This window comes from Desmodus rotundus, chromosome 5 (assembly GCF_022682495.2).
Source record: "Desmodus rotundus isolate HL8 chromosome 5, HLdesRot8A.1, whole genome shotgun sequence".
In the NCBI taxonomy this organism is placed as follows: Eukaryota; Metazoa; Chordata; class Mammalia; order Chiroptera; family Phyllostomidae; genus Desmodus; species Desmodus rotundus.
Genome location: NC_071391.1, coordinates 112647156 through 112660512, shown reverse-complemented (window position 1 = coordinate 112660512; position 13357 = coordinate 112647156).

The window sequence follows — 13357 nt, the reverse complement described above, 5'->3', positions numbered from 1 at the left end:
CTATTTTACTTTCTATACTGCCAACTTCACTTGTACATTTCTTTGGGCAGGCAGACGGACTCAAACATTGGAGTCCTGATATTTACTGTTTAGTAACTTTAAAATGTGTTTAAAAAAGTTAACTTCCACCCTGAAAGTCTTTTTTAAAAGAAAGGGTTTAGTAGGCCATCGCTAGCAACATGTTTATAAAATGAAAAATAAATAAATAAAAACAATGAGAAGAAGACCAGTCCCATGACTGGAATGGCTCAGTTGGTTGGGTGATGTCCTGCAAGCCAAAAGGTCACAGGTTCAATTCTCAGTCAAGGCACATACTTGGGTTAAGGATTCTTCCCAGTCATGGTATGTGCAAGAGGCAACCAATCAATGTTTCTCTCCCACTCTTCTCCCTCTCTTCCCCTGTCTCTATAATCAATAAAACTTTTTTTAATAAAAAAGAAAAAGGAGGCAAAAAAGAGACTAGTCTTGTGCATGGGGTCTAAGCCACCCTCATGTGTAGTCATGCTACAGAATGGATCTGGGGGCTACAGGGTCCCTCTGTCGCCGGGGATTCTTCGCCTGCTGCCAGGGAATTGGAATTATGGCTCTCAATGCCAGAGTTTGTTGAAAAAGAAAGAATCTACTTATTCCAAAGTTATGCGGATTTAGAGTAATGACTTTATCTCCGTTAAAATCTCCAAGTCCCTTAAAACACCCACAAACACACACAGTCCTTCCTTCCCCACTTGGCCCTGGCAGGCCAGTCTCAGAACATGCCAATCAAAAGTACCGTCCTCCAGAAGAAAAAAACAAACAAACAAACAGAAGTCCGCAGCTCACTTCTTTTAGTTCCTCTCAGTCATCCATGCTCAAGTGGGCCGGTTTTCTGCAGTCCCCAGCACCATCAGCCAAGTCACCGTGATCTCCAATCCTTAATCCAAAACCACATGGCACCTTCCCATGGCCCACTTGCCTTCTCTGCAAGGTCTGGCATTGTCCCTGTCCCTACTCCTGCATTGCCTCTCCTGCATTCTTCTGAACCTCTGAGAGAGCGCTCTGGATGTCTGCTACCTCTTGCTCTCCTGCTTCCTAAGCCATGTGGTAAAGGGAGGCCCAAAACCTCTTGGTTATCCCCCACAGGTTGCAGCGCCTGGGTTTAAATCCCGGCACAAATCTCCCTGTGCAACCCCATTTCTGACTCCTCCCACAATCGGCTGCACCTGCCAGCACTCCCACGTATTTTCAGTCTTTCTTGGCCAGTATAGTAAGTCCAAGCAGGTGTGGCCCCACAGCACAAAGCAAACCATCTCCAAGCTCTTGCTCAGGTGCTATAACCAGGGGAGCTGCCTCCCAGTTCTGTCATAGGTCGAAGTCACTCCCATCTCCCTGGCTCCAAGCATGGCCACAGCTATTTAACAAATCTACGAAGCTAGCCAGCTGTTATAGATATGTAAAAGAACTATTTTTGCATATCAGGAATGTAGGTGGCCAACTGTTGATATGCAAAATAACTCAATGGCCCTGCTCCCTGTGTCCCATCTCCCAGTCCGGACTTGTGGGGGTGGGGATATCCTGTATTTGTATATTTCCTAGACACCCCAAGGTCTGGACTCTGTTTCAAATCCTTCGCTTGGGGGTCCCTGGCTATTCCCCATTACAATTAGGAAAGATAACACATCTATTGCCCAGAGTTTGGCAAGTGTTTTTATTATACATTAGTTAGGGAGGATAAAGATATAATCCATTTTGAAAAGATCTCCATTAACTATAGATGAAAGGGAGAAGCTGAAGCCAGGCTAGTTCTGGAATAGGCTAAGCACAGTCTACAAGGCAGAAGCGTCAACTCTGGTGGATTAGCTGTGGGCAGATGATTGGAAAACTTATGTGTAAATCAGAAGTGGAAGCACTTGGGGTTCTACAGTGCCTCACTATTAGATTTTTTGGATAATTGTGAAAAGAGCCAGCTGCAAGTTAATTCTAAATTCAAACAGATATATAGTAGTATGAGCAGCATTTTGTCAGGGCTGGTCCATAGCTTTTAACAGGCTACCTCCTCTGTCTCTCTCTCAATTTCTGGCTACTGTAATTTTAAGTTAGAACATCTTGGAAATTTTTTCTCTTGTCAAATGTAAAGCTATTCTTAACTTTATAAACTATAAATTATAGATTATATTATACTTATAATTCCTTTGTAATGAATGTATCCCATGTGAACACTTCTGGGGATAGAGCAGGAAAAGGAGGAATAATGAGGAAAGAAGTGTTGATGCCAGGGTCCTATTTTCTTTTTGAGGGAGCGCTCAGCTCTAACTTTGAGCAATGTATGATGCTGTGGAGGTCGAGAGTGAGTGTCTCTGGAATGTGCCACCCTGGCACACAGATTCTTTGGAACTGAAATCAATTAAAGCCAAACAAATTCCCCCCTTTTGTCCATAGATTCAGATTTAAAATCAATAAAAGACCTGCTTCGGGAAGGGAAAGTTGATATAATCACCTTACGCATTTCCACCTTATATGTCAGTATACAGTGTAACTATATACTGTAGTTACGATGCTTTAGATTACGGGGCTTATTTATCCTGCAGCTGGAAATTTTCACCTTCGACCAACACCACCCCATCTCCCCCCACCCAGCCCAACGACCACCATTCCACTTTGGGTCTATGACTCTGACTTTGGTTTTGTTTTTTGTTTTTTGTTTTTTTTTAATCCACATATAAGTGATTCCATACAATATTGTCTCTCTCTGTCTGGCTTATTTCACTTAGCAAAATGCTCACCAGTTTTATTAATGTTGTCACAAATATCAGGATTTCTTTCTTTTTTATGGCTGCATAACTAGCATATATTTGTATATCATATTTTCTTTATCAATTCATCCATCCATAGACATCTAAGCTGTACTGTATCTTCGCTATTATAAATAATGCCGCAATGAACATGAGAGTGCAGATATTTTGTTGAGATACTGATTTCATTTACTTTGGATAAATACCCAGAAGTGGGCTTGCTAGATCATATGGTAGTTCTATTTCCAATTTGTTGAAAATGCCATACTGTTTTTCATAATGACTGTACCACTTTCCATTCTCAAGTGGACTTCTCTTCTGTCTAAAACCTAGCCAACATCTGTTCTCTTGTCTTTTTGATAATAGCTACTCTGACAGGTTTAAGCTGATATCTAACTGTAATATTTATTTGCATAATACAAAGAAAGTCTTTAATCAGAGCTACTGCAATAAGGGAGAGAGGCCAGAACTAAAGTCTAAACTCATTGCTGTTGAAAGAAATGGCTGAAGAGATTTTAGGAACTAAAGTGAGAAAATTATCATAGATGACCCATCTGTACTATGTGGATCCCCAAAATAAAAGATTCATTTAATGTGAACCATGAGAAGTAGTTTACCTACTGATACGGGCACGCTGTGGTCAACTGAGGCCTCAAATTTTATAAATAACGAAAGCTAGTGGCCATTTGCTGACAGGGACTTGTCATGTACCCGGTATACTGGGAAGGACCTCAGACCGAGTCTCTGCTTCCTGCAGGATGCCCTGCTCCTTTATGCCTTAAGAGTGAACCAGTTTAAGAGAGGTCTAGGTTTGATCTTTTGACCAATGAACCAAGACCCACCCTGTCCAATCAGTACTGCTCTATAATGACCAATCAGGGTGGATAATACCAACAATATCAGGGCTGTGAGATTTGGACCAATCAGAAGTGTAAGAATTTAAACACCTAAAATGACCCTACATAGGAACGTGGCCAACTTTTGCTTAAAAAGATGAGGTCCCCTTTGTCTTGGTGGAACACAGTTTTAAGTAGCCACCTGAATGTTTGTCTCCTGGGTGGTAGCTCCTTTTGCCCAAATAAACGCATTTTATTCTTTATTACAGTCTAAAATTAAGTTTGGTTTAAAACTAATCGACCTTACACAAAAGAAAAGTAACCTTGCTCCTATCTACAAGTTAGAGCATAGCACCGACCAAGGCCGGCTCAGACTTGCCCATAGAGCCCGGGAGGTTGGAGTGTCATCTTCCTTGATTGCATTTCAAAGAGATGGTTCTCAGGTCCTTGAGAACCATATTCCAGGTTTGTAATACTGGTAACAGGTTTTTGAAAAGATTTCCATCTCAAAGGGACAGAGAACAGATTTGCATTATAATGTTTCAAGTTAAATGCTCTAAATAAACAGAAGGCAGGTATTTAGAGTCAGGGAAAAGCTTGTCTAAAGATTCCTCAGGATGAAAGGAACATTAGACCGTCTCAGTCAGTGAATTCTGTTTAGAGCTAATGAAAAGTTACTAATCAGAAACTGAGTCACATTTCAAACATACCTCAGGAGCTATACCACTGAAGGATTATTTGACAGTTACTTTTAAAGGTGGCAGAATTATTTTAACTCTACCTGAAAACTTTTTATTGACACATCATTTATAGTATTAAACAATGCAAGCAACTAAGTAGTCATTGGTAATAGATAAACTGTCATATACCCATACTTTCACATATTAAAGTTATTTAAATGGATGTAATAGATTTATATATATTTTTTTTTAAAGGAGTATCCACAACGTATTATTTCAGTTGCCCAGGACAAAATCCTTGGACTCACTGTTGACATCTCTCTCACATTCCACTCCCAGTTTTTCAGCAAAGCTGTTGGCTCCCACTTCACAATATATCCACACTCTGATTACTTCCCCTCACCTAGGCTGCTACCATCTGGCCCAGCCATCATCTCTATTTGGACTACTGCAGTAAGCTCATCATTGGTCTCCCATTTCTAAAATGCCCCTTCTCCAAAAAATATGGTCTCACACTGAAGTCAGAGTCACCTTTTAAAAACATGAGTCTGATAAGCAAGTCAGATAATATCACCATTTTGTTCCAAGTGCCAGCTGATGCTGTGGGTGCTGGTCCATTTCCCTTTCTTCATCTTTCTGCTCCTTCACTTGGATCCTGCCCCTTTCTAGTCCTCAAGCTTTCTCATTACCCAGTATTTTTCACAGACTATTTTCTCTTTCTGAGTGGCTCTTATCCCAAATGCCTACCATGTCTAACTCCGCCACCCCCTGGAATTCTGCTAAACCCTTTCATGGAGATCAACAGTTACCTTCCTGGTTTAAAGGGTCACCTGCTCACTCTCCCAATGCACTTTCAATGCCCCTTATCCTGATGACTTTTAGCATCTGCTAGCAAGCATTTACTTATTTGTGTGTTATACAAATAAGTGTTATTTACTTATTTGTATGTGTATTACATATTTTCTGTTCCTCCTCAGTAAAATGATACTTTCACAAAAGTAAAACTCTGTCTTTTAATTCATGGTTTTGCATAGAACAGAGCCTGATGAAGGAGGGGAGAGGCAGTTTGCCACCCCAAAATATGCCTTTCGGAATATTGATTACTTTAGGCTGGTTATTCTGGGGAAACAGAAGACTCGGGAAGTTTTGTTTTTTACCTCTTACTTAAATCCCCAAATGAATTTAAGACAGAAGACCTGTTCTATCCAGGAAGGAGCTATCACCATGGAAAACTATAGTTTAATCTGAATTAGGTGTGGCAGACAGAGGGGGCTAGCAAGGCCTCTGTGAGCCAAGTCCTCTCTGTGTCCCATTGTTTCTTATAGTCCCTGCAAACCTTTGTTCACTACCTGTGACACTATTCATCTCCCTGTGAATTGCCTTATTTCTCTTTGAAGTTCCAGGCCCATGCCACTTCTCCTTAGCTGAGAACGACATATCTAACTCATTTTGCCTTACTGTCTTTGGGTTTTTTACACTTATGTGAATTCTCCATAAATACATATTAAAACTTGACTTTTCCTTGTTAATCTGCCTTATGTCATTTTAATGATTTGACCAACAATAAGAACCCGGAGGAGAAAGGGAACGATTTCCCCCTTCCCTACGCTGGCACAGACGCTGCTCACTGAAGGTTTGTCGCATGCGTAAATGACGGACAAGAGGCATTGTGTCCAGAGTAGGGAAAACACCCCATGCAATCTCAAGCCGTACTTGAATTTCTCAGAGCATTTCTGAGTATGCTCTTTTGGTAGTCTTAAAAAGCGAACAGGTTGGTAAGCACATGCCAATCAAAAACTTTAAAAAATTATAGCTGTTCTATTATGAAAGTGGTTTAAGTTAATGAAAATATGTATATTAAAATATAGGCAAATATAATCATATTTGTAGGCTAATCATGCCTACATGAATAATCCTACATGAATAATCATGATTATTCATGATTTCCAGTGTGAAAAACTAATTGCCAAGATCAGGACAGATATAGGTCAAAGAAAAATAACATAAAGTAAGAAATATCTTTTACTCTTACTATTTATTGTGATAGAACTATGATCACATCATTTATTTTTCAATAGAGTATCTTTGCTTATCAGACAGAATTAATATTTTTACTGGTTATTTGTGTAGTCAAGAAAGGATTATTATATTAGTCAGAAACATATCTACTAGTTACTCTGGAGGAGAAAATTAAATGTGCCAGTGCATTGTAATGACCCATATTATTTTTTAATTATTAGGTGGTCTAAATTAAATAATAAATATAAATTATAAATAAATGAGGTAAGTTTCCATAGGAAACAAGTTTCTGGAATAAGTGCCTTTGCTTTTACACTTTCCACTTGAAGTGACTCCCCGTAGAATGTTTTTTGGGAGGGTGTGATCATTTGTAAGTTGTTTGATTTACGAAACAAATGGTATGATCTTTTATTAAAGTAAAAGGCTAAATTATTTTATTTTTCTTGCCTTTTTGTTTTGTTTTTAAGATATGCATGTGAGCACATGAAAATGAGCATGTAACATTGGTCATGGGAAGCATGTTGGAGAAGAATGGTTTTGAGTTGCATGGATTATCTCCTCTTTAAATAAAAATAAGTAAATAAATAAAAAGCTTTACCGACCAACATTATCTACAGCTTATTTTAAAATCACTTATTTATTCTTGACCTATTTTGGCTGAGTTAAGCTAACAATAATTTTGGATTGAGCTTCCAAGAAATAAGGTACGAATAAAGGTAAGAAATGGAAATATATTATGACGTAGTAAAGCTTCTTTCTGAGAAATGGATACATAAAAATGACAAATCTTATATTGTTGTTGAAATAACAATAACGTAAGCCAATACTTCATAGCACCTGAACCCTTTATACGCATAAGGAGTGAGACAAACAGGTTCTCAGACCATATTATAAGCCAGAGGTTGTTTGCTAAGCAAGGACTATATGATTTGAACTGATTACAGTTTTTGGTTACAAACAAGAGAGATTACTCTTGTGGGGGTTGGAAGTGAGTGTCCCCAGAGTATGCAGATTATTTCCAACTGAGATCAACTAGAGACCGACCAACTCAGGAAGAGAATTCTACTTCCCCTTTTCCTTAATGAGATTCAGATTTCAAAGAAGAAGGTTAGGGAACTTGACTTAATCACCTTAAGAATTTTACACCTTAAGAATTTTAGTTAGGAAAACTTCAAGCATATTGGACTAGGAGCCCCTACCTGTGTCCCATTGTTTCTGGAATGTCTAGCGAGAATTTTCCTGTCCCGTGTGTTCTGCACTTCCTCAATGACCTGTAATTCACAATCCTCACTTCTAAAATCTAACACCTTGTCCCTCCTTTTCTCCTTCATCCAAAAATGTCTTATATACACAATGTTGCTGCACTGTCTCTGGAATTTTCATGCTCGTGTAAATTCCCCATGTGCACCTGTTAAAATTTTGATTTTTCTCCAGTTAATCTACTATATGTTCTTTGAATTACTTGACCAGCCAGAAGAACTAAGGGGCAAGGGGACCATTTCACCAGCCCGGACAATTTAATTAGAAAGGTCTTTGCTGGAAGAGTAGTGGGTAGTGGTGCAGAGAGGAAGAAGAGAGCTAGGGTGGCACTGCAGGAGGAGCTGACCACCGGAAGAATCTAGGGGCCAACACTAGCATCTCCAATAATTCTGATTGTTCTAGTCCTTTGAGCCATTCTCTCCACATTCAGCACCCAGGCCTGGAGCATGGGTCAGTGATCCCACATGCCCTAGGGAGAGAGCTAGGGTCTGAGTTCTTTGCCTATGCTCTTCCGATAAGCCACTGCCTCCAACCAAAATGCCCGAACAGTGTGGTCCATAAAAGTAAAAGAAGAGGTCTCAGATAACATAAATATTTTTTAAAAGTCTCCCTGGACTTTTATTATAAGCAGAACTCAATAGTGTGATTAGCCAATAAAAGACTACAATAAAGAAAAAATTTTCTAATTTTTTACCATCTCTCCTATAGTAAGCTCTGAAATAGATATTGCTTGCTTTGTAACCAATTAGTTGGTACTAATTATTGCATTGTGGTTTAATATATTCTATATTATTTCTTCATCAGAAACTAAAACTTTAATTTTAAATATTATTAAAAATGATTGAACATAGGAACAGATTCAATATCATAAACAAAGCCCTCTTGTTAAGAGGCAATGCAGGTACGATTGGGATAGCTTGGAACCAGACTGAGTTTAAATCCTGGCTCTACTCCTTGCCTATGTGTGAACTTGAACATGTGTTTACCCTCTCTGTACTTTAGCCTGCTCATTTGTAAAGTGGGACGAGTGATAGTCTCTGTCTCTGGGGGTGTTGTGAGCACTGAGATTCACGAGTGCAACAGTGTCAGCCAGGAGGGGGCGCCGCTCATCCTCCAGCCACGGCGGTCTCTGCTGGCCTCCGCCAACACCCACCCGCAATGCACTTCATCCGCCAAACGTTTGGGGTAATACACATAATTACACGTATCACTTTTTAGTCATTTCAATATATGTTCACCTAGATGTCATTTTGATCTCTGCCACAAAATGGAGAGTTATTTTATTTTATTTCCAATGATTTTAGCTGTGGTCAGCTGGTACGTTCGAGTTATCCTCAAATGGAGGCAGGGGCCCTGGTTCCACAGTTCCAGCTTTGCTATAACGGGGTCGCAACTCTGGGCAAATGACCTGATTTTACTAATTTATAAAAGGAAAAGTCTAAATTCTTGAACTTCTTTTCTGTATTTGAATTTTTATTGTAATTAATGTGTGTGTACATATCTATATATATTATCTCTATCTATTATGTAATCAGGCTTATAATGAAAATAGCAGTCTTCACTCCTTTTCTACGCCAAAATTCTGCTCTCTCAAGACAATTTTTTGACATTAAAAATTTTTTCTTCTAGTGTTTACATCCACACTCTAACATGCTTAGATTACTGTTTCTTGATTTTTTTCAATATTAGATATTTTCTTTGGCTTCCTAAAGTAGAGGATGAGGACATAATGCTGTGCCCACTGTATTTGCCCTTCCCACCCGTTCTCTGCCCCTTCTTATTCCACCTGCCAATGGAGTCACATCGCTGCTTCCGTTCTAAATATCGAGTGTTTACACTGTAACGTCCATGCAAGTGCTACTATTCACACCTGGCACACGGAGCATGCTAAGATTATATTTCTTTACTATAAGGGGACTAAATGGTAATGGAAAAAATACAATGAGTATTAAATTAATAAAATAGAAAATATTTTTTTTTATTGTTATTTAATTACAGTTGTATGCCTTTTCTCCCCATCCCTTCACCCCACCCCAGGTGAACCCACTTCCCTCCCCCCTCTCCACCCTCCCCCGGGGACAGTGGGTAGAGAGGATTACAGGAACTACTATAAAATAGAAAATATTTTTAAAGCAAAATTTGGCATAAGAAGATTGTGAAATTAAAACTAGGATGGGATCATAAATCTTTCTTTTCATTTGCCAAAATACAAAGCAGCAGCCACAGCTGACTTTTCCTTGAAACCCCAAAATAAGAACAGCTTTCACTACTTTAGATGGTTTTCTGCACTAACAATTATTAGTAATTGGGAATACCAGCTTCTAAAGGAGCAAGCAAGGTTGATCAGATTAAAGCACTTCTAAATAAGACTTGAAACAAGAAAACAGTTGAATTTAAAATATTCCTTTGTAAGTGCTTCTGGCTAGTTAGGGATTCAAATCTTTGGATGAGATCTGAGTATTTTATGCTGAAAGGGAATACTGTATAAAAAATAGAGCAAAATCTAATCTTCTTCAGGATAATAGGATTTTATCATGGTTTTGAAACTCTCTAGTTACATGAATTTAAGATAAGTCACTTCATCTTCCCCATCTTTAAACTGGAAATAATATCTCTTTTTGTCAGTTGCCAGGAATCCTGTGAGGCTCAAAGGAGAGCCAGACAGAGAGCTCTCAGGAAAGTCCTGGGTGTGCCAACACGTATAATGACTCCCGTTCTCCTGCTTAACGTCCTTGCTGCCTCTCCATGCCCAGTGAAGTGAAGGAGATAGCGGTGATTCCATGTGAATGTGTTTAGGGATCTGTGTATTAATTTGTGTTAGCAGTGATGGGCAGAGTTACTGAAGTTATATGAGCAGTGGCCAGTGATGCTAGTCACCTTACAATGAGCAGAAAAATTCTGCATAATTAAGAATTTTTTGGCCTATGGCAAGAAATAATGAAAAATTCTCCAGCCTATGGCAGCACTTTATAATGTCTTGAAGTAATTTAAAAACCTGTGTAGGATGAAAATAAGAGCCTGTACAAATGTTTTCTGCCTCACAGGATGCCTAGTCAAGAGGCCAAAGTCCCGCCAAGCCCAGGGACCTAACTCTGCTGTATCCGGAAGGAAGGGGTGTCTTTTAAAAATTCACTCAGAAGGGGCATATGAACTCTAACTCCATTGTATATACAATTAATATTTTTTTCATTGTTTTAAAATACACTGAATTATCAGAATTCTAGGGAATATTGTGCTTTCTTTTTTTTGTTAAATTTAACAAGATTTTTTCCCACCGTGTTTCAATGGCCATCCTGATCATGATGTTTGAGATACCAAAACCACTGCTCTTATTCTTTCCTCTAAAGCCCCAAATATTTATTCAAAATAATAAAAAGATAAATGCTTTCCTACCTGATTGTCATCAGTCAGAAATACTTATTTGTTCAAACAAAGAAGCGCAATATATTTCAGATAGTGCTGGGATTGTCAGTGGATTTGAGGAAATCTATATGGTAAATGTTATTCTAGATCCTTGGCAAATAATATAGCACATTGCCAGAGCTAAACATTCTGTTTTTTTTTTATACCAAGGGGCATTATTTTTCACTAGGCTGCTGCCGGTTTAGGTCAAATGACTTGGGTTTTGTATTTTAGGAGAAAAATTTCAATTCTGAAAGATTACTAGAAAGAGCTTCATCATGCATTCTTAAAGTAACTACAAAGCCCTATTTTATGACATAAAATCTTGTTTAGGACCATTCAAAACACTGGGAAGGACAGATTCACAGTGACATCAGTAAAACATATCTTAAATGCTTCTACTATGTAATATGCAGGGGAAATTCCAGAAAAATAAATAAACATAATTAGTAATGGACTAAAAGAAAAAAATGTTTATATTATGTTGGTTAGAGACAACCTTCCCATTTCTGATCCAGACGGAAAGAGCACCCAGTCTTATAAGGAGGCACTCACAGCCTAGCAGAAGAGTCATGTGTTTACATGGAACACTGTAATACATTACCATGTAGGACACACTATAGCCACACTTAGAGTGGGTGTGTAAATTCACCTACAGAAATGAGAGAAGTGAAATTTGGGGTTTAAAAAGGTGGTTATAGGAGTTTTCTGAAGTGAGAAAGGTAAGGAGGAACTTCACTGAATAGCAAAGAGTATAAGAAAATACTTGGAATCAATGCAAAGATAACACAGACATTAAAAAATTCAGTTGATAGTTTATTCTAACAATAGTAACAACTAAATATAGCAATCACTATCAACACTCATTAAGAACTTACTAAGTTCTCTACATGGTATATACTAGTGATTGAAGGCAAAAATCATACTTCACAGAAAGAATAAAAGAGAAATGGACTTTAGCAAAGCAACTCAAAAGCAGAGGGTTAGCCAGGTGCACTATAGTCCCCTGAGCTGGCAGCATCTTCTAGAGAGACATGCTGAGGCTGGGGTACAGTACAGTGGGTGTGCTCTAGGTTACGTATCAAGGCGAGGCCCTCTACAATCCTGCTTCTCCACCTCTTTGGAGCACGAGAATACACAAAGCCTTATGTGTTTCTTTGACAGGAGATGGGATGTAACTCACCTGTGCTGATATGCCACCTGGTGGCCTTGTGTAGAGAAGATTGTGAGCTGCCCGAACCTGCTGGGAAGAGAATGAGCCAAGAGTCACACAGCTTGCTTGGTGCCACACAATCTTGAAAGAACCACTGACACCACGCATCCTTTGTTTCATGTAATGATCAAAATAACCAATTCAGATTAAGAAAAAGATTGAAGTTCCAATCCTGCAATTTGTCACTTCGAACGATTTATTAAATCTGTGTCACAGTTTACTTATTTATAAAATAGGAATATTGCTAAATTCACAATAACATTAGTTTGCTTATGTTAGATTAGATGGAGTAGTATAAAATAATTATTACATTAATAAGATTTTCAAGGTATTCTTTGTAACTTGTATCCCCCTCATCCTCCCAGAGTCATATTGTACCTGTGCATCTATCTTTAATAGTGAGGATTGCCAGATGAACTTGTGATGAGGTGTGGCCAAAAAAAAGAAAACAAACATTAATTTTGATACAGACATTTTGGGAAGATCAAGAAGAGGATATTTCTGTGTTTTGCTTTGTATTTAAAGTGAAAGAATTTAAAAAGGATGCAATGACATGGAACTATGAATATTTTTCTAACCTGCAGGATATTCAAAGCAAACTGATATTTGTGCAACATAAAGACTTTGAACCTCTAAGCCTCCAACACAAGTGAGATAATCAAGTTGTGGGTTTGGAGGGATTGTAACACTCAACAGAAAACTGGCAGACGCGGAGGAGCATGATGTCCAGGTCTCCTAAAACCGGGGGCAGAAAATAGAGCAGTATTCTTAAAGACTGAGAGAAAAGACCCGAGCCTGTACGATGGTGCTAAGCAATGTGGCTGCATATTTTCAAGGGTTTGGATTCTTCAGTATTTTCATTGCAAACTGGGGGCAGTATTATTTACAATTGCTTGTTTGTTTCTTTTTGTTTTTCCACTTAGCTAAAACTCTTTCTCTAAACTTAGGTAGGGTAAATCCAAAGAGCAAAATTTGTTCTAAAAAATATTTTAGTTCCATAGTGGGTCAAGGATCATGGCACATGATGCAAAACAGCTTGAAATGTTACCAAGGATTCCTGTTGTTCTTTAACCATTTTTAAAAAATTTTTGTTACAGTTGACATACATTGTTACGTTACTTTCAGGTGTACACTCCATTGATTAGCTATTACATAGCTTAGTAAGTGACCATTCCAATA